This window comes from Varanus komodoensis, unplaced genomic scaffold (assembly GCF_004798865.1).
Source record: "Varanus komodoensis strain SLA01 unplaced genomic scaffold, ASM479886v1 scaffold5, whole genome shotgun sequence".
Classification (NCBI taxonomy): Eukaryota; Metazoa; Chordata; class Lepidosauria; order Squamata; family Varanidae; genus Varanus; species Varanus komodoensis.
In genome coordinates this window covers 47,793,270-47,821,087 of record NW_025336087.1, presented here as the reverse complement: position 1 = coordinate 47,821,087, position 27,818 = coordinate 47,793,270, and the positions used below count along the sequence as shown (strand labels likewise).

The 27,818-nt window shown below is 41.6% G+C and overlaps 1 protein-coding gene across 1 annotated transcript in view; it reads left to right on the top strand.

Annotated features, from left to right (window-relative positions):
* RORB (RAR related orphan receptor B) overlaps positions 1-27,818 on the top strand; it is a 158,590-nt gene that overhangs the window by 65,776 nt on the left and 64,996 nt on the right. The window lies entirely within an intron of this gene.

Genomic DNA, 27,818 nt, shown 5'->3' with positions numbered 1-27,818 from the left:
GGCGGCCCTCCTCTGGCGTAGGCTGCCGGGCGCAGTTGGTGTTGCTGGTGGCGCGCTCCTCCCGCGGGCTTTGTAGCCGCCGGCCCTGCGTCCCCCGCCTCGTCCGGAGCACGCCTGCCACACGTGCTGGGGCGTGGCGGAGCAGCCAAGTGGGCGGTGGATGGCGGCGCGGTCTTACGCGGCCAGGCAGCGGCTCCCCTCCGGCACGGCGCGGTCTTACACAGCGAGGAGGCAGCCCTCCTCCGGCGTAAGCTGCCGGGCGCAGTTGGTGTTGCTCAACTCAAATAGCGACTATGAACTCAAAATGAAAAAAAAAAATGCAATCAGCAAATCTCTGGTTTAATCCAATGGATACTAAGCGAAAGGGAATTATATTACTTTTAACTTACCTTTTAAAGGGAGCAAAGCCAACAGGCAAATGTTGTTTATTCAGGAGTTCTATAACTGGAGCACCATCAACAAGAAAGCTTCTGCTAGCCAAGGTGTGCCAGTCTTTAGGGGCCTGGTCCAGCCAAGGGATGTCACTTTAGATCTGAGGATATAGGGATACAGAACATAAATAAGTGAAAGAAAGCGCACACTGCTTTTATCCATGGCTGTACATGTTCCCTGAATAGGCCAGAGGATGCCCTGTGGGCCTCCAAAGTCGCCTGGGTGTGCAACCTGTCAAGTTTTCCCTGCAAACTGAAAACAAGAGGCAGTGCCTCTTTGGACAATGGATTGTATAAAGTTCCTGTCTCCCCTGTTTCAGAAGTGATTGGTCTACCCAGAATGAGGCATGGCTAGGCAGAAAAAAGCCTGACAACCCCCAGCATTCATTCCACAGGCAGAATGGCTGGCTGGAGAATGCTGGGGATTCTGGGACATAGTCCCTTCCAAACATTCGCATGATCACATACTTGGCCACCTTTTAAAACCTTTTGAAGTATGAATGTTATACACTGCATCTATAATGAGGTTATAGCAAGTTATAACAAGGCTGCTGCAGTCCAATTTGCATTTTTCTGGAAGTCAGCTACACTGAACTCCCATGCTTTCAAATAGGAATGTACTGAAACTCACAAACATGCATTTGAAAAGGAATATCCAGAAGGCCATTTCAAATGGAAAGACAACCAAATTAATAAAGGGTAAAGAAACACACATACTTCTCTGCACAAAATATATCCTCCCGATTCCACATTTTAAAAAAAAAGCCAGAACTTTTTTCATGTAACCTGCATTTAGAAAAATAGCTGCAACTTAAGTCAACTTATTAAGTGACATATTTTTAGTACTGTTAAAATTCACATTATAAGATGCAGTTGTCCCATGCCACGAATGTAGCGAGCATCCAGTCTTTCTGAGTGGTCCATTGTCTTTGCCTCCAAGATCATTCATCTTATCTTCAAACTCAAACCTGGTGAGGTACCTGGAAGTCATAATGTTCTACCTGAGCCTCATATATAGTGCTGGGTCCCAGTTTTAGCAGACTTGCTTACTTGCATTGATCATTCAGCATGCATTCCAGAGGACTGGGGCTTGCCGTTATTGTCCTAATCTATGAAAAGGGGAAAAGATCTGATCCTGCTAATTGTAGGCCTGTTAGTCTGCGGAATGTCATTAGCAAGTTATATGCTTGCCACCTCCATGAGAAACTGCAAGACTGGCTGGAGTATGAAAACGTACAGCGATGGACAGGCTGTCTTTAGCACAGGGTGCCCCACAGTTGATCAGTAGCTTGTCCTTCAACATCTTGTTGAAAAATATACCTCAAAAACTGGGGGAGAGGTGGCTTTATGCAGCTTTTATTGGTTTCAAGTCAGTCTTCAACTCAGTTTCTGGAAACAGACTGTGGGAAAATGAAAATGGGTAGGTGAATTCAGGTGGGCCCTGAATATAGATAGGTTCTGGTTAACACTGCTCCACAGCCTATATGAAAATATAGGGTGTTCCAAAAATGTTGGCATCATTTTGTAGTCTAATAACATAGCTAATTCTCTCTCAAATGATCTCAAATTTTAACAGAATGTTTTGAAACTAATGTTAGTTACGCAATGTTATGCAAGACATACTACAGCGTGTTTGGCAGGAGCTGGACTACCGACTTGACATGTGTCATGTCACAGGTAGTGCGCATATTGAACATTTGTGAAGCTTTGTGTAATCAGTTATAAAATCTACACCCCTTTGAATCTCTTGTTTGAATTTTGATAAATAAATCTTTTATTGTTCAACATGAAGCCTATTTAATTTCGTTTGCCTAGGACTTGTAGTTACTCAAATATTCACATTTTAAATAATGTCATTTTTTTGGGACTTCTGCACATGCTTGCAGGTAAGATGTAGCAGTTCAGGTCACCTCTTAATGGAATAAAACAGGGGTGTATACTTGTGCCTACTCTGTTCAATTTTTGCATTCTCTGGTCGAAGATTCAGTGGAGGTAAATTCCCACCTTCACAAACTGACAAATAGATCCTTGCCATTTCTTCCGTATGCAGTGTTATCATCATTGACAAGCATTGCCTTGAGGTGCCTCCTAAGAGCTTTGGATAGTTATTGTTAAAAGGAGCTGTTGGTAATTAACTATGGCAAGTCCAAGGTCCTGGGTTTTTACCAAGAGGTCTAAGCATAGATGGCGGATAAACAAGCAACCCATCGTACAATACAGATAATTGGGTTGCTTTTCAGTCAAGAGAATCATGGAAAACGCAAATAAATAATGTCACTGCAAATCCGCAGAGGAGTTTAAAGGTACTCCTTGGGGTTTTTTTAGGGAGGGGCATGCATATCCCCTAAGCTTTGCAGGTCATAGCTCCGATGCTGTATGGCTCACAGATACTGTATGTGCTTATGGCAACTACAGCCAATGTGAAGTCGTACAAATAAATTTCTGAGAACCATATTTGGAACCTCAAGCTGCTAAATGATGGTTTCCAGCCCAAATGGAAAAGAATATTGAATAAGAAACTATACCATCCAGGATTCCCATCTAATGTTCTCTTGGCTTTTGGGTATTTGAAAGCCAAAGCCAGTATCCAGCAGCAGATGAGGGACACTGAGTAGCCCAGGCAATAGCGTATCCTAATTTCAGAAACAATGGGAAGCATTTCCCCCTGCAAATTCTTGAGTGAATCTGTCCGGCCAGATTTAATTTTCTTCTGGAAGGAAGATTCAAGGGCTTCCCTACCATGAAAGTTTATGCCCCTATGAGGTGGGAGGAGTAGAGACGGTTGGACATTTCTATTTCTTTTTCCATTGCTCCTTTTATTGTGCTCTTGGATTTACGTTCATCACTCTGCCATTACAGAAAATACCTGGTAGAACCAACTTATTTTACATATCACAGCTTTTATCAGATTGGTGCTCCCAGGTCACAGCCAAAGTGGCTAGTTTTTGCATAGCTGCTATTGCTTGTGGGAAGATGATGTCAGAACAATATTTTTAGACTTTTAACTTTAATTTTCTCCTGTTTTACACTTGTTCAAGCTTGATATATTTATTGTATTTTATATTGCTCTTCTCTGGGCTGGTGTATCACTGAGGCAAAACTTGCATGTATCCATGGCAAGCCTTTGTCTTGCTGCCCTGTTGTTGCTCAGTCACGAAGTCGTGCCCAACTCTTCACGACCCCATGGACAACTGCCATAGACCCACATAAATTGAAACTTTAAAATTTAAACTTTAAGTTTTACTGTGTCTCTTGATCGTATAATTCTTTTAAGCATTTAGGTATTATAATGATTTCCTTCAAGTGGTGTCATGTTTTAATGTCTTGGTTTTGGGGGGTTTTTGTACCAATTTGTTTTAATACTCTTGTATTTTACTGGCATATGACAGAAACAAATTCATTCATGCATTCATTCATTCATTCATTCATTCATGCATTCAAGTATCAAGTTAGAAAAATAGGATGCCCTCAGTTCTGTCCATTTCTATCCCAGGTACACTTCTTCTTTATTTCTTTATTTCTTATTTTTCTGTCCCACTTTTTTCCTTCCAAGAACTCAGGGCTGTTTAGATAACAATCAGATCACTGGGAAAGCAGTCAAGACCCCTGATTTCCTGTCACCACCACCACCACCATCACACTGCATTCGTCTTCCACCTTTTTTCATCTTATGAGAAACCCGGGGCAGCCTACATAGTTCCATTTTATCCTAACAACAACAACCCTGTGAGGTAATTTAGGCTGAGTATGAGTGGCCGGCCCAAAGTTACCACGTGAGGACCAGAGTCCAGATCTCCCAGCCGCCAATCCAAAACTCAGACCACACCAAACTGGCTCTAGATCTAGGAAATGCTGTACAGGTAACACCAGAACTATTGTAAAAATGACCTAAATACTAATTTAAGGAAAGGAAAGGAAAGGAAAGGAAAGGAAAGGAAAGGAAAGGAAAGGAAAGAGGGCTGATGCTTTTGTGAGTTCCGAAATCTGGTTTGGAACTTCTCCTCTACTCTGGGCTTTGGTTACTCCATGGGGAGGGAAATGAACTGGAACCCATTTAAAAATATATACAGGCGAGTTCTGGAAGTAAACACCATTGCCAGAAAAAAGAAAAGAGCCAAGAAAAAATGGCTTGGGGTTTTTTAGCAGCGCTAAGAGGCAATTCTAGGTTTGATTTCTCTCACATATTCTTTTTCTGATCTTTTATCTCAGTGCAGGAGAGAGATTTCTATTATTGAGCAACATTTCACAGACACTATATTGCAGAATGGCCTCTGTGTTATTTCCTTCAAATTCACACCTCAACTAAAAGTGCAATATTTCCATCTGTCAGGGAAGGAGCAGATTGCTTATACGGAGTGAAGATCTGCAAAGAGAAAATAATGCAGACAGCAAACCGCGCATGGGTGGAGGTGGCACTTCCTTTCCTGGGTCTGTGACAGGGGTGTGGCTCTGGGGCAGAGTCGTGAGAAGCAGTCTGGCTTGCCCTGACCATGCACTAGATGGCATTTCATTCGAAGAGGCGGGAGCGAAAGGACCACAGTCTGAGCATATTGTGGCTAAAGCGCTGACTGCCAAGCCTCAGCAGCAGCATCTCAGCTTTTCAGAATGGGGAAAGGATTTGCAAAAGCCAGGGAACCACCAACCAGCAGTCAAGGGAAGGATGATGGGGCTAGGGAAGGTGGGCATGGCTGTCCAGGAAACTCCGAGGGCCAGACTGGAACCCCAGCTAGGCTTGATTTGGCGTGGGAGGCGGAGATTCTACATTAAGCTGTTGCATTCAATTCCCACATTAAGCTCCAAAACAGATCATTCTTATCCTCCAGTCCTGTTTTCTGGAATCCATCCTTGCCACCCTTCTAGGAAGGATCCAGACCCATGTAGAGCTGCAGGATTTGGGTAAAGTACGTACGCAGACTGGCTATAGAACCATGTTTTAGGCAAGTTCAACCAAGAGGTGTGTGGTCTCTTGAGTCCCAAGGCAGAATATAATTATTTCCACTTTAAACAAACAGTAATTTATTCAAAAAACAAGGAAGGATCTATTTGGATGCACAGAAGATAAGGAAAACACAAGTGAATGCTCTATCAACTATTCATATTGGTATATTACACATGGTCCTGTTTTCTCTATAGTTACAGAAGCATGGAATTAGGTTTCCCTGTGCAAGAAGTACAAGTTCTGCTTTTCCTGTGAAGAGTAAAGCAAAACCACCACAGGGAGTCTCCTGCAGAGTTATTGGCTTATGCAAATATTCCACTAAAATTATTACTCTGGGAAACTCATTCTTCCTTCCTTAAAAAAAAAAAGACAGATTTATGCAACCGAAGCTGAGAGCTGGCTGCTGCAGGACAGAGTCCGGAGTTCTGGAACTTCTGTGTCACAAGATTCTGCATGGTTCAGAAGGATGGTCACTTTGTCTTTGGAAGTCCAGATGGATTGGCTGATGACAGGAGGTTTTTTCCAAGGTCAGGATAAGTAGACAGGGCTATGTCTATAAAGGAAATCTACTTCTTATTTGTGAAAAATGTTTGCAAACTTTCCAGAAATCTTCAGTGCTGGGATTATAATAAGCAACCGGCAAGTACCAAATCATGTAGGGACTGAAACCCCATCTCAAGCCTTTTCTTTCTGTTGCAGCGCGCAGACTTATCAAAATGATTTACTAGAAATAAATGGCATAGCAACTCTTTGGCTTAAATATTCAGGTTAGAAGGCCTTTTTAATTGGTATTTGTCAGACAGCATATTCAGGGACTATGCATCCTGTTCTGTACAAGTCTGTGGAAATGCATTGGGCCTGATATAAAATATGAATGGTATGCCTTACATGCAATAAGGCTTTAAATTAATATTCATATATGTAATGCAGCATGAATTGAATGCTTGAGAATAAGGATGGGAGGATTTTACTTATTTATGCATTTATTTATTGCTTAAGAGCTTGGGAACCATTTACAGGACAGCCATTTCACGTGGGCTGCCAATCACCCAGTCCAGCATCGGTAGAAGTAACCATGGTACACATGCGCTGAATTCTCACACGGCTGTGCGCATGGCCAGCTCCATCTGTTTGGGATGAGACTGGCTGTAGTCTGACTGCTCTGGAACTGCCTGATTGACTTTGAGGGACCAGATTTGCAGCACCTCTTCCAGCTGCAAGCGGTTTCTGCCTCTGGCTTATACGCTATATGCAACTTGTCCTATATTCTGTTAATAGTCACCAATTGCATGCCTCCAATAAGCCAGCACTAGCAGTCCCTGCACTAGAATTTCGAACCACCGCATGAACGTAAAAGGCCCCTGAGTGTAATACATTGGGAACGTGATGTTCTCCAAATGCCATGAAACCTGAGCTTGAGCAAATCTCATTCAGAGGCTTGCAAGAGATTCCAAAATGCTGCCATTCCCCGCACTCCTTTTTATATAAGCAATTCTTATTCTGTTTGTTGCCCTGTGCACAACATGCAAAAGGATATTTCCGCCTAAAGTCTAGGCTAAAAGTTAATTTACTTCAGTTTATCTGGAATTATATTTGCATTAGTTATCATGTAAAGACTATTATCCATGTTATATCTGTCAGTGATGATAAGCTACATGTGGATGAGTGTAAGCCATTCATTTCTTTATAGATCCTAAGTTCCCGAGAGAGTGTCAGACTTCTACATGACATTTCAGAGCAATGAATTTTTATATTTGGATATCACGTTAGCTGAAAAATGTGTACGATTGCATGTCACCTGGCAGCTCCCTATTAAGAATGCATTTGGGGAAATAAGTACGTAGACTATATAGCACTCAAAAATATGCTAGGGACTGACACACTAATTTATAAAGGCAGTGTAGATGGAGCTCATTTGAATTCTACAGAGGTAGTACTAACACATCTCTTGCAGTTTACACATAGTATCATTGTATTGGTGAATAAATCTGACACTAGATAGCTGTAAAAACAGCAACGTATTATAGATTGGAGCAGCTATATTTTTATTAATGGTGTTATTGGATGTGGAGCCCCCAAAACAGCAAAATCTAACGGAAACTTGTTCAGCAGACAGTATCAATCCAATCCCTGTGATGTCTTTGCATTAGAACCTCTGTGATAATATTTCATGATGGGATGAAGGAGATGGAGAACCGTAGGTGTGTGCGGCACTAAAAGTACCAAGACATTTTGCATGTGCATGTTGATTGTTTATCCTTTATCAGTATTTGTTCCCTGCTATGAAGATGTGTAACCCATATTATGCCTTTTCTAAACCTCCGTGAACTGTGATGAAATATAAGTAAATGGATATATTTTACTGGATCGACTTGTCTAAGTAAGAGGTTATGCAAGCACAACACTCAGAAATTAATATTCTGTAGGATGAGTGGTTGTATAAAGGTTTGGGACATGACCCACCATCTCCCAAAAGTTGGTAAAAGAGTGTTCCATTCCCTGGCTGTCACACATCCAACAATTTTTACCATCAGGATGCGATTGGCAAAGCAAAGGCAAGATGACTCAGAAGCAAAGTCAGGAAATCCAGGTTCACATGGCATTTATGACAAGGGGGTAACTAGAACAAAGGAAAAAAATGAGTGTGGGAAGCAAATGGTTGTGTGAATCTATTCACCCTCGTGTAATGTGGCTGAATTCAGGGAGATGTATTTTCAAATGAACATGTCTGGAATTGGATTGCTGGGTACTAAATAAGAGAATCTGTACTAATTTTAAATAGCAAATTAAAAAACTAAACCATTACAACTCAAATTAATTAACTGAATCTGTGCAGCTCACATAATGTGTACATTTACAGTCTGTTCATGGCTTTCTACAGAGGTCTCTTGTCCAAGGCAAGGCAGATGATTGCCAGAGAGAGGGCCTTCTCGGTGGTGCCCCATCATAGAATGTTATTCCGTCCCAGCTGGCTTCTTTTTTGTTGGTCTGTCAGTGCCACACAAAGAACTCTTTATTTTCCTAGCCTTCTATTCTTAATTTTATTTTTCCTGATGATGCATAAATGGCCTTTAAGATTCCCTTCTCTGTGTGTTATTCTTTTAAACATGAAGGCTATAATCCTATGCCCATTTACCTACAGCTAAGCTCTGCTGAACGCAGTGAGATTTATTTTCAAATAACTTTGTCTAGAATTGCATTGTTGGGGACTAAAGCACATAAGCCATACTAATTTTAAATAGCAAATTAAGAAACGAAACCACTGCAATTGAAATAAAAGAGTTAACCAAAAAAGACTGGTGAACTCTCTTTGGAATATAGAAGATGAAATTATCAAATGCAATGAGAGGATGATTTTGAATTCTGAACAGTCCCCAAAACTAAATTTGAACTATACTTTTATATCTTAAATTCGGCTCTGTTTAATTGATGCTAAGCTAATTTCTGTTAAACCAGAAATGGAAAGTACATTTTGAACACGAATTGATCTTGTGGCAATGTACTAGACAAAGAGAATACAGAGGTCTGTGTTTTATGTAAAATTAATTTACAGATTATTTAGATAGGCAAACTGAAAAGCATTCTGATCTGATGCAGCCCCAAGGCGACTGCATGACACAACATCGTTAAGAATGGCACTAGAACACACCAAGCATCCTGGCAGCCACTCAGATGTGCCAATAGGACACCCATGATCTGGATACGAGTGCGGTAGCCCTCTTGCTCATATGCCACATAAAAGTTTGTATGTAAGGATTAGACAAAGAGACAAACCAGTTCTGGAAATTTGAAGATGCTATGGAGCAATTGTTTTGTGCAACCATTTCAGTCTGTTTCATGACTGGACGTAGTGTGAAGATGAGTATTTATCAAAGAGAGCAAGTGCTATGCTTGAAACATCACTTTTTGTGAGCACTATTTAAGAATAAGAAAATAGTGGGGTGGGAAACAGGTACTATAAAAACTGATAATAAAAGAAATGAAGAAAAGGAATAATCGCCCCTGAAGCATCAAGTGTACAGGTCCTGTGCATACTCCCAGCTTAGGAAAGGTCACTAGAAAAAGAGACAAGGCCGAATTCAGTTGATTTGCCAATTGATGTAAAATCCCCATAGTAATCTGTGGCAAGCTAGAAGTAGAACTGAAGAAATCAAACATTTCCTATGGGGAACAAGAGGTGAATTCTGTGACTTTCTTTCTAACAGTCATTCTGAGATCTCTGCCACTAGGGCCCTTTTCACAAGATATACTCCCGACTTTGCCACTGATTGTACATTCATCAGAGAGCTGCAGTCAATCACGCCTCCCTGCCAGGTGTGTACCTGTAAGAAATATGCAGAACTTTCCCTTTATTTTGTGGAATTGGCCACTGATCCCCTTGGTTGCATTGAAAATGCTCACTAATTCTAGATGTAGGGGCACTTCCACCAGTGCTAAGCTTGGATTTTATTCCTGAATTCAAAGCTGGGAATAAAATAAAAGCTTCAGAGCATGCACAGCCTCCATCTAACTCATAGTATTTCTGTGCATGAATGGAATTTCTTGGATTAACCTTTTCTTCTGGGAGGAAATGTAATGATGGTGGCCCTTTAACTCTTATGGGAAGGTTGGCATTTGAACCCTTTCCACAAACAAGGTCAGTTCGAAGAAGCAGCCATACAAGTAGCATCCTTCTCCCAATCAATATATCCTTTCTCCACACTATTGGCCATGTCAAGTCGAACTTATACCAAAAAGCCATATGAAAACAACCTATTGGGAAGGATATGTTATGTAGGAATGATGCATTTGGTGATTCAAAACTTCAGTTTCTCAGTATTTGCTCATAACACAAAAAATCATCTATGCAGAATGAAAACTCTTCAAGCAAGATCACACTAATAAATTTGACCAAATATGTTCTACCATCATATAGCATAATTCCAGTGCTGCATGTAGGTATTCCCAGTTCTGCACATGAAAAATGTTTCCTAATTGATTTCTCTCTGTTATACACGCTGGACAAAGTGGAGGTGTACTGTAGAAGCAGTCAGATGGCCAAGAACATGTATAAATTTGGAGAACTGCGTATAGACAGATGCAGCCAGTAATTCTGAAAATGGCAGGCTTTCCTACCAACTCTTCTGCAGCAGCAAGTCCTGAATGATCCTTTCACTGTAGAAATAAAATTGAGGGGATGTTTGACACTACTTGTCCATCAAAGAGAGTGTTAGTAGCTAGCCACTAGGGATGGGACCCCGAATATTTCATTTAGAGCCCAGATCTCTGGGGAGCCATCTGCCCTCCTCCGGGCTGTCCAAGGAGACTTGCTGAAATAAAGGTCCAGGGGCATGGATGGTCTTGGTGACATCTGATTCCCCTGGACTGGCTGACTTTCAGCCCATGTGTGCTTCATCTGTCACTGCTCCTACCCATCTTTCTGCCTGAGGTTTTTCCTGAAATCAAAGACACACACACAGAGGGACTTTAGAGGTGCTGTAAATTAGCATACACAGACTTGTGAATTTTTGTTGTTCGACAGACTTGAACCCTAGAACAGTTCAGTACCTCACTAACACGTCCCCTGCCGATCAGCAAAGACTGTCTTAGCAGCTCAGGTTGTTGACACTTCAAAGTGAGGGGGGGAGGAGGAGAAATCTTGAAATATACACAAACTAATGGTGTTAGCAGCTGCATTTGAGGCACATTTCAGCTAAAAGCCTGCTGTTACCTGTAATAATCCCCTCTCCTTACTGAGGAGGAAAAGCATCTAAGTCACCTGAAGAAATGAGATTCATATTTTTCCTCAGACATGTCCCTTTTTGAGCATGCTGTTTAAAGACTAAACTGGATAAAACAGAATTGACATGATGTAATTACTTGCCTCTTACAGTGTGCTAACTTAATTTGCTTTTCATTCCCAAGTATTTAAAAGGCCATTATATTCACATCAGACATTACTGTCTGCCAATTAAAGCATTAGATCAATGAAGTAGAGGAGAAAGAGTGAGAATTCTGTTATCAAGTTTTCCAGGTAGAACTTCTGATAGAGGAAAGGAAAGGGAAAAGGGAAAGTCTGCTTTGAATTGCTTAATTTCATCTGTGTGTGCATGTGCTTTAATGATACACTGTCTTGTTAATTTTTTTCAACATTGCCAAAGAAAATTATTCAGTTTTCCTAGGCGTGCATTAATAGAAAAGTAAGAGGACCTGAGTCGCACAGATGCCGCTGGTTTTGCAGTGTTGGATGTCCCAGTGACATTTGCACCCAATACCAGTGCATTCTCATAGTCTGCAAAAGTGCCAGGGGTTGGTACATGGTTGGTGGCAATCTTGTGCTTCCACTAGCTTGTTGGATGGTTCTTACTCGGCATAATATTACTGATTTCCCTGCATCTTTTCAATAGTGTGATAAGAAATCATTAGTGTCCAAGGAAACAATAGGCTGGGAATGGCTCATAAGAAAGTGGAACCACCAAAATGAAAATGCAAGTGCCATTTCTTATTAGTTACTATCATTTTCAGCAATAAGAGTTATGGCACTAAGATCTGTCTGTCATGTACAGTACTTTGAATTCAGGATGCTTTTCTCCCCTGTGTAGTTATGGGAAATGTTAGTACTTTGGAGGTGCAGAAAGTCATAGTAATTGCATTATACATCAGAACAGTGCAGAAGGATAATCTAGCATAAAGAACTTTTTCCTTCCTCTAAATGAGCATTAAAATATTGCATAAAAGGTCATTATAGGCAGACCATTAAGACATGTTAATAGAGATGCTATTTCTGACAACTGTAATGTGATTATAATTCAAGGATTTAAGAATATTATAGAAAGTAGCTTAGTGTTTTACCATGGTCAAATATGATCGTGCAAGTAGAGAAAAGAAAAAGGGAAGACTGCTTTGATTGTTCTACAGTACCCTTTATTTAACCTTTGTCTGGGAAATCAAGTTTCTTCCCTCATGAGGAAGTAGGAAGGAAATTTGTACAATCTCAATTAAGGAATCACAGAATAACCAGTATTAAATACATGGTGGATTTTATAATGCTGTTGCTGCTGTCTCCCTCTCCAAATTGTTGCACTTGATCATCTTCCAACTCTCATGAGAAGATGCCTCATTTACGCTCAAGAACACGTAGTCCATGAGGCTGCTTCTTTTGTTAATCATTAAAAAGTGGAGGCTAACCTCTGTATGAGAAATTCTGTGTATGTTGTAACATATGAATGACAATACAAGTGTGTTCTTGTGCAAATATATATTTGTGCAAAGCTATGTTCTCAAACTGATATATACATGGCAGGCTCCGTCTTACTGAAAGTGGTACCTAGAGCAATCAAAGACATTGACCTGGATTTAAAGAGCTGCACTAGCAGCGCAGTTCCAAAGGTGCTTTTTGGTCCATGTTTCCCAAACAGCATCTTTTTGTGCCACATGATAAGCAGCTCTGGAAAGAGTTGAGAGTGTTGTTTTTATGACAGGATATGGTTTTTCCATATTTCACTTGGGGAATTTTCATTCCATCATCATAACAACTCTAAGGATCTCCTACTGGAATTCTCATTTCAATTAGATACTGCAATCCACATATTGTATATAACTTAATGTGCTGTTTAAGGGATGCTTGGAGAATTGCTCCTATTTGTCATGTACAGGCATACATGACACCTTTGCAGGTGCTGGGACTAGTAAAAGCCTTTCCGTAAATGCACGATAGTGCTGTTACTGCTAATGTACCATTTGGAGTTTTTCTTTGATTTTTCACAGTGCTGCAAGTCACCCTTGGCAACTGATTAGTTCCTTGAGATTTTGATAGAGGGATAAGCCATTATCAGCCAGACTCCTGGAGAGCTCCTGGTTGTTCCAGCATGATTATCATGAACATCATACAAAATACATGTTTGCCTTAGGTGAATCTCCACCAGCAGTCCTCTCTTTCTACGATGGAAGCACCCACCCAGCCAGACGAGTTCAGAGCTAACGGTACAGGCGGTGCAGTGGAGCAGCCTCTCCTTATTTCATCCTCCTCACTTTGATCCAACAGGTTAAGGGTGGATCAGGCCAACAGTGGCTACCAGCAGGAAACCAAGGCTGCAGTTCACGTGTTGCGATCCATACATCCCAGCAACTGGAGTTCAGAGGCATGTTGCCCCCGATGGTGGAGGTAGCATAACGCCATCATCACTAGTAGAAACTGATGGCCTACCAGTTACTGATTTGTGCAATTACTTTTTAAAATCTTCTAAGTTAATGGCTGTCATCACGTCCTATGGAAGCAAATTGCAAAGGGTAGTAACCAATAATTGTAGCTACAAGTGACATAGCACTAGCACAAGTGGTTTCTGGGGCTGTGCAAATAACAAAAGGTAGAACTACAGTTCCTTTTCAACCTTGCACTTGAGGTCATCTATGCTAACACTTGCTAATTGGATAAGTGCAGGAGCCTCATTGAAGACTACCAAAGAGTGATGAAATCAATCAAAGGGCTGGAGTCACTCCACTATGGGGAAAGGTTATGATGTTTCAGACTGTTTTGCTTTGAAATTAGTGAGTAAGGGGAGACCTCAGAGAGGTGTCCAAAATTACAGATGTAGAAAAAGTGATAGAGGGACAATTTTCTTCCTCATAATACTAGAACCTGGGATTGTCCCATGAAGCTGATTAATGGGGGAATCAGGACAGATAAAAGACATGCTTTTTCATGCAGCACAAATTTAAATGATTAAATTTACTTCTACTAGATGCAGTAACGGCCACTAATTTGCAGTTTTAAAAGGGGACTTGACAAATATGTGAAGGAGATCAATGGCTACCGGTACCATGCTGTATCGGAGGCAGTAAGCTTCAGCACACCCTTTCCTGAGGAGTTTGGGTGGGTGCATTCCTGCCCCACCTGCGGGACCCCGTGGCCAGCTGCTTGGCCACTGCATGAGGAGAACGCTAGGTCAGACGGATCCCGAGTCTGATCCAACAGAACTCTTCTTGTATTCTTACCATTTTACTTGTCATTTAACACTCTCAATCTCACTGTCTTCAAGTGTATAGTTTGCTGGGTTTTGTGTGGACTGCTCTTGTTCTCTGGACAGAAGATTGGTTCCCTTCTTCTCTCATCTATTATTAGTTCCCGCAAAACTCTGTTTTGCAACGTCATGCTGAGATATACATTACATTATGATCACTTGTTAAGAGGCGCAGCAAGTCTGAGGACTGCTGCTTTAAGGATGTAACTTGCTTGGCCTTGTCGTTCCTCCAGTCACTTATGCTTGCGCACTCCTTGCTCCGTTCTCTGATACCAGGCCCTGCTGTGCAGCGAGGCAGCCAGTCAAAATGGCTGTGAGACAAAGGCATGCTACAAAGGTACGCTACATCTGTGCTACAAAGGAGTACCCGTTTTATACCGGTTTAATGCTCGTGGCTTCCCCTGAAGAATCCTGGGAATGTTTTTTTAATTAGGGTGCTGAAAATCTCTGTTGGAGATGCCATCTCCACTCGTGTAAGTTATCATTCCCCAGGGTTCCTCTGGTAAAAAGAAAGAAGTAGAACCAGCTTTAAGATTTTAGAGTAGAGCTGCTCACAGAATTAAGGCCTTCAGTCATTACTGACAAAATCACTCTGCCTTGAGCTTTCTTTCCCTTTTGTTTTCTTCTGCCTGAAAAAGCGATTTTCCCTGATTTTACTCCAGGAGTGGTTTAAAGAGACAATAGATACTAGCTCAGTGGTCGTATTCCACCAAAAATAAATAATCACAACACACTGAAACCAAGGTGTGTGCCTATATGTGTCCATTCTGAGCAATCACAGAGGGAGAAAGCTGTATAATACAATTGCTATTATTGTTACATCTCTCCAATTAAGTTTATTTCCCAGACCACAGCAGTGACCTTTCAGTCAGCTAAAATCTCTTCCTTCCCTCCTTACATTAACAAAAGTTGGCCTCCGCATGCATTATTCACTGGCTGCACTTCGAAACAGAAGCCTTTGGTGCATTTAGGAGAAGGACTTAAAAAATGGATGCGCTCTTTTCTGTCGCCAAGCATGGTCTTGGTCTCTGGGAGCACAAATAAGAAGTGCTGACAGAGTGATTAAAGTGAAGTTCTCAGCTTGTTGTTTTAGAAAAGGTTTGATGTTGTATTTTGTATTATTAATGAGCACAAGACTCAAGATTAGAAATCCAGCGGTGAGGCTTTCTTCTGAAGCTGACCTTGCAACCTGGCAGCTGGGTGCCTATTTTCTGTTTCACCCCTAACTCTGGTGCTCTCAGAACCAGCTTTCGTGACGTGGCTCGTGCTTCTATCTGCCTCGCTCATCTGCAGCACTGAGAGAGCCACTCAAACGAGGAAATGCACATGTCCCATCACTTCTGAGGACTGACTTTTATCAGACAAAATGCCTCTACATGACTTCTTCTGTACTCGCTAGAAGTCAGGAGACTGTAATATTACAGCAGAATTGTTGCTTTTGTCTCCACCCAAGGGATGGATTCCTGAGAAACATTCAGGAGCGAAAGACGAGGCAAAGGGAGATTTTGGGAAATCTCCAAAACATTGGGAAATTTTAACTGGAAGTTCTCTTGCACCTTGGGAGAGAGGTTTCAATCTTTTGAAAGGAAGATGTGTGAAATATGGGAATCTGCCAAAGAACTGGTTAGGGAAAAGAGAGTGTAGCTTGGAGAGAGGGATGGAACCATGTTTGATGATCGGTCCAGGGCTGCACTGGACAGTTCGACCTGAGGTTCAACAAGTGCCCTGGAGACTATAAGCCAAAATGGTGAAATGAAACTTCCATGTACCATTAAGGATGCTTAGGAATGCAGCCTTTGTGCGCAGAAAGATGAATGTGCTGCTAACCATTCTTCTGACTATCTCCTATAGCAGTGGTGGTGAACCCATGGCACATGTGCCACAGCGGGCACACAGAGCCCTCTCCGTCAGCATGCAGGCCAAGTCCAGCATCGCCTCAGCCCTCAGATAACAGCGCACGTAGGGGCCATGCGCATGCTCGGAAAGGAGTAGTGACACCAGGTGATGACATCACAAGCCGGGACTCATTTGCTGCAACTCGTCCTAGCTTTCACATGGCCGGTCTGTGCGCTGCCAAGGAGGATAGATAGATAGATAGATAGATAGATAGATAGATAGATAGATAGATAGATGGGACTGGCTATGAGTTTTAATACATTCATTTTTATCAACACAAGATTTTAGCTTTGAGTTTTCTTATGAAAAATTGAAATTTAATATCTAAGATTTAGCAAAGAGATGTTCTAATTGAGAGACTGAGATTCTTTTAATGTTGTGCTGTCCCCCTGGCATAGTTGAATCTGCAGCATCATATTCAGGTTTTATTGCTGTGTTTGCACTTTGCAATAAACAAGTGGGTTTTTGGTTGCAGTTTGGGCACTCGGTCTCTAAAAGGTTCACCATCACTATCCTATAGTTTCAAAGATAGATTCTTAAAATGCATAGAGGGAGTGCAGCAGGATCAAATCTTCCATTTTCTGTAGGGGAAATAGTTCTCAACCGGGAAAATAGTTGGGACCAAAATCAGTAGACTGTGTAATTTTCCTGAGAAGAGTGATCAAATCCATTATCTTTTTCTCTCAAACCTTAACTAGCAAGATCCTTTTGGGACATCACAGCAGGAAGGCCATGATGGCCACCCTGTTATCTGCCTCCACCTTCTGAAAGGGATGGGAAAACTGCTACTTCCCGACTATGGCCAGTTTGCTTGTTTTACCCATAATTCCATTGCATTCAGATTCTAGATTAATATGTGAATTTTAAAAGTCATCCTCTCCAAAATTAGATTTAAATGACTATTTTCTCTTAAATGGATCTTCTCTCAAAATATGTATTTTAATGTATTTTTTCTCAAAACACATTTAAATGTGTGTGTTATTTATTTATTTATTTAGAAAATTTCTATGCCGCCCCATTTGCCGAAGCCTCGCCAAAATACTATTTAAAGATGGGAGGTAAAAGGAAGCACTTCTTCACACAGTATATATTTAAACCATGGAATCCACTGCCACAGGAAATGGTGACAGCGACCAGTCTGGATGACTTTAAAGCGGAATGGGACAGATTCCAAGGAGGAGGCTCCCAGTGGCCACTAGCCTTGCTGGCTGTGTGCCACCTCCTTTACCAGAGGCGGCCTGCCTGCATACACCAGGCACTGAGGAGCATGGGCAGGAGGAGGTCTTGTACCCATCCTGCTCAAGGGATCCTGTGGCAGCTGGGTTGCCATGGTGCTTACAGAGTGCTGCAGTAAATGGACCTTGGGTCTGATCCAGCATGCCTTTTCTTATGTTCTTAATTTTGGAAACATCAAAAGCTGTGTTGCAACCTTTGGAAAAGTGCACAGTCTGGTGGTTAGCTAAAGGATAGTACCAATTCATGCATTAGTAATTTCCTACAGAAAGTTACAGAGACTGAATTCCTCAGGCATGCCTAATTGAACATGGGTGTTTCATTTCACAATCTTATTTTATAGCCACTGGGACACCTATTGTTAATATTTCCATATAAAAACTTGTGCGGGCTATATATGCTGTATTAGAACAAGCATTTGTTATGCTTAATTTACTATCTGCAATGTTATTTAGACATTTCTCACCACAGAATTTAGACGTTTGGTCTTGGATGTGTGTGTGTGTGTTTCCATATGCTTACTCAGAATTCTCTGGGGCAACATCTCTGTAAATATGTTTGTGCTTCCCCCACCCCCGGTGTGCAAGCTGCTATGTCCAGCTCGGGGGACGTGTGCAAAACTTTTTTCAGAGCAGAGTTTACTGTCTGCACATTGAAATTGGGATGTCTTTTAAAGAGAATTGGACAAGTGCTTGGAGGCAAAGGCTGTCAATGGCTGCTCACGTACACCAGTTGCTGGGACCGTAGGATCCCATGAGCAGCTGGTTGGCCACTGTGTGGGCTGAATGCTGAGCTAGATGGATCCTTGGCCTGATCCAGCAGGGCTCTTCTCATGCATACAAGTGCAATCCGTAGCCAAATTTCATACACCCCTATAGCTTTTTGCAGGGGATAGGAATGCATCTGAACAATGCATGTGTTTGAAAAAGTGCATTTTAAAGAATAAGTACACAAGCGTGCTCTGATCAATGGGAGTAGATTGCATGCCTTTGAATGCACGCAAAGTATGCACCCAGGTGTGATGCTCAAGGAAAAAAAGATTCCCGTCTAATATGGACACTGGGATTTGAAATGGAAATCAAGAGAACCTTAGTTAATTTGAGTTTTGCTGATTTCCACATCCTTTGTAGACTGAAGGCAGGCATTTTATCAAAAGAGGCAGTTCTGACTTCATGACAGATCTGTTACCAAAGCAACAGGCCAAATATTGCACCCCTTCACTTGCCCATCCCTTTCTCCTCCTCCTGCTCCGGCATCACATACTAGCAGAAAGGGAGAACATTAATGTCATGCAGGGAATGATTGAGGTACATACAGGGAAGATAATATTACAGCGTGTAGAAGCAAACCTCATTGGTACTTTGCAGGTATGGGGTCCATGCATCTCATTTGCTATTCTCCAAGCACCCTTGACATGTTAGTTTCAAAACTGAAGTCCTGAAAAATAACTGAGGTAATGAAACTGCCCTCCTTTCATTGGAAGTTTTGTGTTTCGTGTCAGGTCAAGATGCTGCTTTTCAGACTTGGGCACAATCTTGACTCTCCTAGAAAGCTTTATTCTGTCACTGCTCATGTTTTACCTTATGGTTGCTACAGGTTTGGACAGTTTAGATTGTTAATATTATTTCTTGATCGATGTGCTTGCACTGTTTTTATTTGTGTTTTATTTAATATATCATGAGCTCTCATAACACAGAGGAAGCTTTGATTAAAAATATAAATAGATACACTGATACATAGGGTAACATCCACAAATCCGATGTGTTTGTGCTAGTTCTGTGCATGCATGCAGAGTTCAGTGTCAAGTGAGTTGGGTTTAATTTAGTGATTAGTCTCCAGGCCACTGGGAAGCATCCTGGACCAGCAAGGAATCCCTTGCCATTCTTTCTGCCCCCACCCCCCCTTTTTTTTTAATGTTAACCCTTGGTATGAGATGAGGGCCGATTTTCTCCAGGACTGTGGGACCTGAGCTTAGCTATTTCTTTCTCTTCTGCAGGTATCTGCCCATCTTCTCATTCTTGGATCTATAACCTCCCTTTAGCACCACAGTGAGTCTCCTTCCAGGAGTGCAGGGCATAGGGTTTTGGACCACAGCAGTGGAGAAAAGCATTAAATTCACTTCCCTCCAAGGAAAATTTGGGGTGAAGTAGGAGTTGGGAAACCCTGCTATAAATTTACAAATAAGACCCAACAGCATCTTTTAAAGGAATTTGATTTTAATCAATGTTTTTCTTTATTTATTTCATGTTTATTTCACCCAATTGTCTGGGCGATTAACAAAAGTTAAAATTAATCCAGCATTAAAGAGAGGTGCATGTTAATTTAAAAGAAGAAAACCATAACAGTAACTGGCAATGATTCAGCATAGAAGCATAGCAGTAGTACAGAATAAAATGGGTAATATAAAAATAAACTTCAAAAAATGAAACTATTAAAATACTGGCAAAGTAAAATGATCTTGACCTGATGCCAAAAAGGATACAAAGTAAATAGCAAGTGTGCTGCTTTGGGCAGCTCATTCCAAAACTGGGGTGCCACAACCAGAAAGGCACTCCTCCTGGTAACCACCCACCTCACTTCTTTTAAAAGGTTCTCCCACAGAAGGACCCCCAAAGATGACCTCAGGGTCTAGGCAGGTACATATGGTGATCCTACAGATAACCTGGCCCCAAGCTATTATTGTTAATAGTGCAATGGAAAACAATCAAATATAGCAGTACCATATTTTTAAAAAATTATGGTTCAAAGACTACATACTACTGAATATTGTTCCTGCATCAGCCCTACTAAATCCAAGTTGACCTTGATTAACAATTCCATAAGAAGCTGCAGTTGATTTTCAGAAACAAATATAAGTTTATTAAAATAGGTTCTAAATTCTTTATTTAAATGAGGCAGTTCTTTCTTTGTCTTCTTTCTTTTAGTCTACTTGAAATTTAGAAACTGAGGGGAATACTTTCAGATAAAGAAGATTCTGAGTGTATAGTCATACCATTAGTTTCTAAATAGACCAAATATGCAGTTTACATAAACATGGACTATAATTAGATGATACAAGCTTTAAACACACACTCAATTTTCTTGACTATTTGTAGTGGTGAAAATAATAGGGAAAGTTAATATTTTGGCATCCTGATATCCTGATGTTCTGTGGAAATCCTTCCTACTTCTAAATCAAGGCAAAATTTATGTATTTTGGCTGTTATCCGCTTTCTGCTTAAGGGATCCATAATAAATAGGATTCACAACAAATGCACCAAGTTTTTCTTTGGTTGTTCTCCTCTCAGGCATCAGTGTTCAGTGTGGGTCAGGTTCTTTTTTGTAATGATCTTCTATTAATTCAGGAGGCAGCGCCTCTGTTTCTACAATAGAACCCCTCAGAATGACATAGCAGGACTTGGTTTGCCTAGAGATCCCAAGAGTCACAGTGACTTAGATGTCCCAATTACATGATTCACGGTGCAAGTTTTTCTTCTCATTGATACTTTCATGAAAGCTGTCAAAGGGACACTTAGAAAGCCATGCAATGAAGTTCACATGGCAGAAGTCATACAGGAATGTGGGAAGAAGAGAAAGAGAGAGCATAGGTTTATCTGATGACATTCCCCAGGGATAATGCCAGCTTCCCAGAATGAACACACATAGCTTTCAGATTTGCACAGGGCCTTGAGACACAGCTTCTGAATTTCTTTTGGCACACTCAGTTGAGGGAAATGCAACTTTCAAGTGGAGGCTCTGCATTGAAACAGTACGTTTTATGAAGTTCTCTGATGGAGTGTTGGAATGTCTTTTTTCAAAGACTGTTATGCCAGCTGAAAAAAGGGAAATGGAGAAGCAATAGCTGCTTTATGGTGTAAATGAGCATCATTCTCCTGGTCTAAGTAGAAAAATGTCAAACAATACCTAGTGAGCACCTGGCCCAATAGAAGTCACTCTGGCCTATGCTGTCCTTAAAAAAAAAGCTTTCCTAAAGAGAGAGGGATGTTTTTCCTTAAAAATAACAGCTCACAACAGTCAATCAAGCATATAGAGGCAGACAGGATGTACAGAAGCAGGTTTGATTCATAGGTTCTACTGACTGCATTATATACATAGAAATAGCTGCAAGGTGCTCTTTAATTTGACAGGTTATATAAGGACGATGCTGTTATGGAGGTGAAATGGATTTAAAATTAATCACGTCTTTAAGAATAAAAATGCTCACAGCTGATGACTCACCAGTTCATGTCAGATTGACTAAATGATGTGCCAGGTGGAAGATACTTCTCGCCTTATTTCTGAGCCAATCCAAATTCAGTCCTGAAAAGCTCAAAGGCTGGTGCCTTACTCCTCCTCTCTAACCTTCCTCCCTTTAAGCACAAGTCCAGTGAGAGTGTTCCAGCCCTGAGAGAAGGAAGTGGGAGGTGTCTCCCTCCATTTCCAAATGCCACCACTGGACAAACGGTGGCATTTCCCAAGGTCCACTGGGGCCTTTCTGCCTTGTGTGCTGCTGGCATGTCAGAGTGGAGAAGGTGACAACCTTTCTGTCCTTCTTCCTGCCCTCAGCTGGAGAACGTTGCCAAGCTTGCCAAGTAAATTGTTTTAAAGCAAGCAGAGCAAGGCTGGAGTTTAATCAAGTTCGAGAACAATTTAGGAATCACATGGCTTGCCTCCTCTTCGTGCTGTGCATTACAAACCCTACAAACAGTCTTTCCCAGCCTGGTGTGGTCCTAATGTTCTGGACAGGAAATCTGATTGCCCCAAGCAGTTATGCCCAATGGTCAGGAATGGTGGGAGTGTTGTCCAAAACAACAGGTTTGGAAAGACTACATTTATTTATTTTTTGATTTATATCCTGCCTTTTTCCTCAAAGGGCTCAAGGCAGCTTACATCATTCTCCTCCTCCATCTTATCCCCACAACAACAACCCTGTGAGGTAGGTTGGGCTGAGGGTCTGTGACTGGCCCAAAGTCACCCAGTTGGTTCCATGGCTGAGCGGGGACTAGAACCCAGATCGTCTGAGTCCCAGTCCCACGCTCTTAACCACTGCACCACACTGACTCTCTACATATAGGCTTTATATTGTGACATTCTAGTTGGTAGCATTGCCGTGCAATGTTAAGATACAGCTGGACACATCTGATGCAGTTGTAAAAAGCAAAGCAAAATCCTTTGCAGTGGAAGCTTAGGTTTTGTGCAGTTTGGAATATAAACTTTCAACATTTGTTATTTGCCATTAGAAAAATACTGGAACGTTCCCATTCAATGGGACTACAAGGGACTGCACTGGGATCCTGTATGGTTGCAAAGAATGCTTAGAAGAAACCCCGATGCAGCCTGAAGTGAGTCATGCTCTGTAGATGGCGCTTTCAGAGTTCTCTGACCATCCTAAAGCCTGGCAAGCAGGACAGAAAGAACAAGGGAAGCATTTTCTGCTCCTGCTTCTAAATATTTATAGCCAGCCTATTTCTTGGGTAGGTGAATGGAGAGGCTTTCCATGCAGAAGACCCACGGCCTCTTCCCCCCACCCCATCCTTTGCCATGCCCCCTTTCCTCCAGCCGACTTCCTCCTGAGGCTCCTGTTGCAGTGACCAAGGTACAGGAGCGTCTGCTCTCAGATGTCTCTCCCCAAGGCTGGAGCTGTGTCTCTGCACTCTGGGGAAGGAATCCACAGCCTCCCATGGTCGCAGGGACTACAGGACGGATCTGCTAGGCTTCGTTCATCCACATGCTAGGTTTTCTATGGGTTTGGCCTTCAGAGCTATGATGGCAGAGCTTTTGCTGTCAGGCTTCCCTTTGCTTGTGCCATGGCTTATGATGAAAAAAGCAGCAGCTCAGACTATTAAAGTCTTGCTCAAGACCAACACACCCCGGAAGGAAACTGTCTGGATGCCAGAGCATGGCACTGCATAAGGTAAGTTTGCATCTGTCTCTTCTGGTACAAGTGCTAGGAACTTGCTAGAAAGACAAGTTTCTGGTGAAATACCAAGCACTGTTCGTGGCAATTGTCCACTCACGGGATTAATGTAATGTGAACTAGAGACTGGAGAACTCCTTTGGGATTAATTTGGTCTTTCCTAGGAGGATATATAGGGTCCCTCACACTCCCCAGATCGATATCTAAAACAATTTGTTGCATTTAGCCTCTTTGGCTGTGGCAGATTCTTAGTTAAAGGTTACATAATAGAATGGCTGGGCTAGTCGAGGCAGGGAAGTATGAGAAGTGCATTTTGGGGAAACCCAAGAGCTTATTTCAGCCACCCCATGTGTGGTATGAGCCACTCCATTTATGGAAGCATGGAGTTTGACAGCTGTCAATTCAAAAGTTTCCCTTCAATAGGCCTAAACAGGGTTTTCTACATTTAGTTTTTGATTTTTGTTTTGTCAATGGCATGTTCAAAGGTCAGAGCTGCATATGTACAAAGCAAGTATACAGAAGAACCAGGGGGGAAAAATCACACATTTTACAATTTGTGATTACAAATTGTGCAAATGGCAGCATCGAGGGGAAGAAATTTCGTCTGCTTGCCAAAATGGAAATGCGGAGAGTTCCAACAGGCAGAAACGAAATGGTCTTCCCAGGGCCGCCCGCCCCTCAATTCAAATGGTGTCCAGTTTACTTTGGACATTACTTTGCTCAGTGTGCCTGTGAAAGACCAGTGCCTCCTTAATGTGTCTGCAAATGAGGCTGTGAGTTGCACATTTTTTTTCAGTGATCAGAATGAAATATTGCAACAGAGTGCAATTAAACACCAATTATTTTTCAAGCCAGGAAAATTATGCCCTGCAGCATCAAAGCCTTGTGTTTTATGAAGTAAAAAGAGTGTAGCTACTCCTGTTCTTTGACATGCAAGCCTTCTTCTGGAGGGTTTCTTATTAATCAAAAATTCAGGATGGTTGGTAGTGTAGAATAAGAAATTAAGTTCCTGCTTCCTCAGGATTACAAATCTGGAATTTAAAGCAGAGCCCTGTTGACTAAACTTAGGCAACAACAGCTATCTGTCTATCAATCATCTATCGCAGGAAGACTAAAGAACAAGACAATTGCTGACTTCTGCTAAGCATATCTGAGTACTAGAATTAGTCTCTAAAGATGACAGCATGGATTTAAAACTTAGCCAAGTAACAGTTTTAATTTTTTGATACATGTCATAAGATGCCGCATTTTTATATACTGTATGATTTCTTGGAGAGCGGAGATCAAACCAGAAGTGTTTGCAGACAAGCAGATACTAAGTGTTTGGCATTAAACCATGTATTAAGAGTTCTGCCAGAGTTTTATGTTTTATTTAAACAACAACCCTAAGCATGTTTCTCTCAGGCTGCAAACATAAGCAGTTCTGTTAGGAAGGAACCCCCCCCTGAACACGGATTTATTTCCTCAGGAACATGCAAGGGATTGCCCTGTAAACCTACTTGTTATGCAGTTGCTATTTGACAAAATTGAACTATAATCCATTTCAATGTTGTCTGTTTTACAATAGCAAGCACCCTATACTTAAACAAAATGTTTTCCACCCACCTCAGGATTGCAAAAAGCAGAGCCCAATCCAGCCACAATCATTTCATACCTACTGATTTCAGTAGAACTATTAAGCATGTCCTTAAGTCTTGGACACTGAAACTGATGAGATTTAAAAGGGATTACCTTGCCATTGTACCCAGCGTCATGACAACTTTGTCACATGGACTAGTAGGATCATTAAAGAATAGATTCCTAGAAGGTTCACCCAAGCACTGAGTTTGCAATGCATGGAATTGATAGGTCTCTTTGATAGGTCTTTTTGCCTGTGATGTTGGGTCTTATTTATAGTTGACAAACTGAAAGAAGTTACAAACAGGCTATCATAAACAACAAAAAGTCTTCTGAACGAATACCTTTAAGCTTTCATGGACACAGTTCAGTTTGCCAGAAGCATGAAATGTTATCTTCAGTTGTCCAGCACATATTCTTAAGCTGTGGGAGGAGGAGGAATTGTAACAGTGAAATCTGGGAGAATTGAAGTGCCAAGATTGCAGACAGTGATAAGTAGTACAGGCCATTCATAAAACAGATGTTTGAGTAATAACACAGAGTTCGGACCATGCATTGGTCAGCGACATCACACACATGTAGAGTGACAAAAAGCTTTTGTTCCTATTCGTGTCACAGCAGGAGGACTTGCATCTCCGGATGAACTGTAGCTCAGCAGTGTTGCAGTGAAATATGTCTTTGAAGTTCCTCTGTTCAAGAATGCCCACCTTAAGGTCACAGGCAGAGTGTCCGAGGTGGCTGAAGTGTCCCACTCCCTCTGGCGTTTGAAACTGCCATGAAGTCAGAATTGCATCCCTTTGCTTATTGCCCAGAGGCCGGCCTATCTGCCTTTTGTAGAAAGCAGCCTGCATCAGATTGGAAGATGAGCTAGTATATCAACCTCTGATGTTCTGGATGACATTATTAGGTCCTGTAATAGTGTTGGCAAAGTAGATATAGGAACAGATTTGGCAACTATGTCTGCCATAGGGTCTCAGATTTCAATGTGAAACTGCTGAACTACAGTACATCAAAGGATTCAACTCCATCTCCTGTGGTTTGAACAGGAACAAAGCCTTTTTATCAAAAGACATGTGTCAATCAACTCTCCAGAGCAAGGATATCGGTCAACAAGTGCTTTAAGGGCAGACAACTGCTTTGCCTTTGCTTTCTGCATTTTACTTCTCTCCAATTTCACTCTTTACAGTCCCTTTCCAGAAGGGCAACTACAAGTTCCATCATCCATGAATACTGGCACTTGAGATGAGAGTTCAGATGGGAGTCTGAGTGCAGTGGCACCTGGCACACTGCAAGTTTCCCACCCATAAAATTGAATAGTATTATACTTTGACAGACCTTCAAATAGAGGACTGTTCTTTCTAAAGTAGGCCACATGGTCACCCTATCATTGATGCTTTAACTTTTCAGGCATGTTTGTTTTTCCCCTATAACCGTTTAGAAAGTATAGCATTTTGCTGTATTAGAATATTGGTTTTAATCACAAGAATGGAAAGAATGTCAGTTATTGAAAATAACTAAAAATCCAAGTAAGGCATAGATGGTGTCCATTCCCACTCACTTTTACTTTGTAATTCTCTTGGTCAAGTTATTTTTACTAAGAAATACTTGCCTGAAATTTCAAAATGGCCATAAATTCAGTCAAGTGGACTTCCACTTTTGCTAGTGCTACAGGATGGAAAGCTTACACTTGACTCACAGTACCCCTCAAGTACAGTCTATTTAGTTACAACATTTCTATACCTGCTTCTTGGAAAAATGGTCAAGCCAGTTCACAAATATTCAGAAAGCAAAAACCACATTTAAATGAACAAAGAACAATATAATAACCAATTAAAATTTTAAAAGCCTTTAAAAATGCTGGAATTTCACTCTAGCTATCTAGAGCAGGGATCCTCAGACTGTTTCAACAGGGGGCGAGTTGAAAGGCGGCGGCAGGCACAGGCCTCTGAGGGGGTGGTGGGCGCGGGAAGGAGTGCGCACCGTGAGGTAGTGGCAGGCGTGGATGCGGCAGCGGAGGCGCACGCAGCGAGGCAGCGGCTTGCTCACTCGGAGATTGTTTTCTCCGAGCAAGTCCAAAACCTCAGAGGCGGGCCGGATAAATGGACGTGGCGGGCCGGATCCAGCCCATGGGCCATGGTCTATGATCTAGACCAAGAACCTGTCTTGAGTCCAGAGCTTGTTTGTTTAGTTCAAAAGGGCATTGAAGCATTATTCTGAGGCAAGAAATCCATCTATATTCCCCTGGCCTTGAATGGTTAAAGGATGGATTAATTCAGAAGATACCTTCCAACCTCTGTCTGTGAATGACAAATCAACTCTACCCATGCCAAAACTCTGAGGGTAGGGACACTGCCATGTTGCTATGAAAGATGATCCAAGATGAAGCGAGTGTAATTCACTGTCGATGTGGCTGAACACGCGGGCACTCAGGCCCAGATTCTTAAGAGCTGAATTCTCAAAGTCCAGGGAGCTGGATGGACCAATCTGTCAGTTTCAGATTCGCCTTTCTCCACATTTTGTAATCTCAAATTACGTCGATGCCAAACATGAAAAATGCTTTGAAATGGAATTCTTTCCCACTCCAACTCTGGAGTTATTTGACCATATGACTCCCTAATCAATAAAAATAGGGCTATTATTATTCCATTGTTCATTTTCTTTCTATCACTCAAAGCCCTCTGGGCAGTTCATAGCAATTCATAAAACACAAATACAAGAAGAAAAATGCAGCACAAAGTGCGGGAGCAATAAAATGTGGTAAACCATCTCAATATACAGAATACACAGTTTCCATAACAAAGCCATTA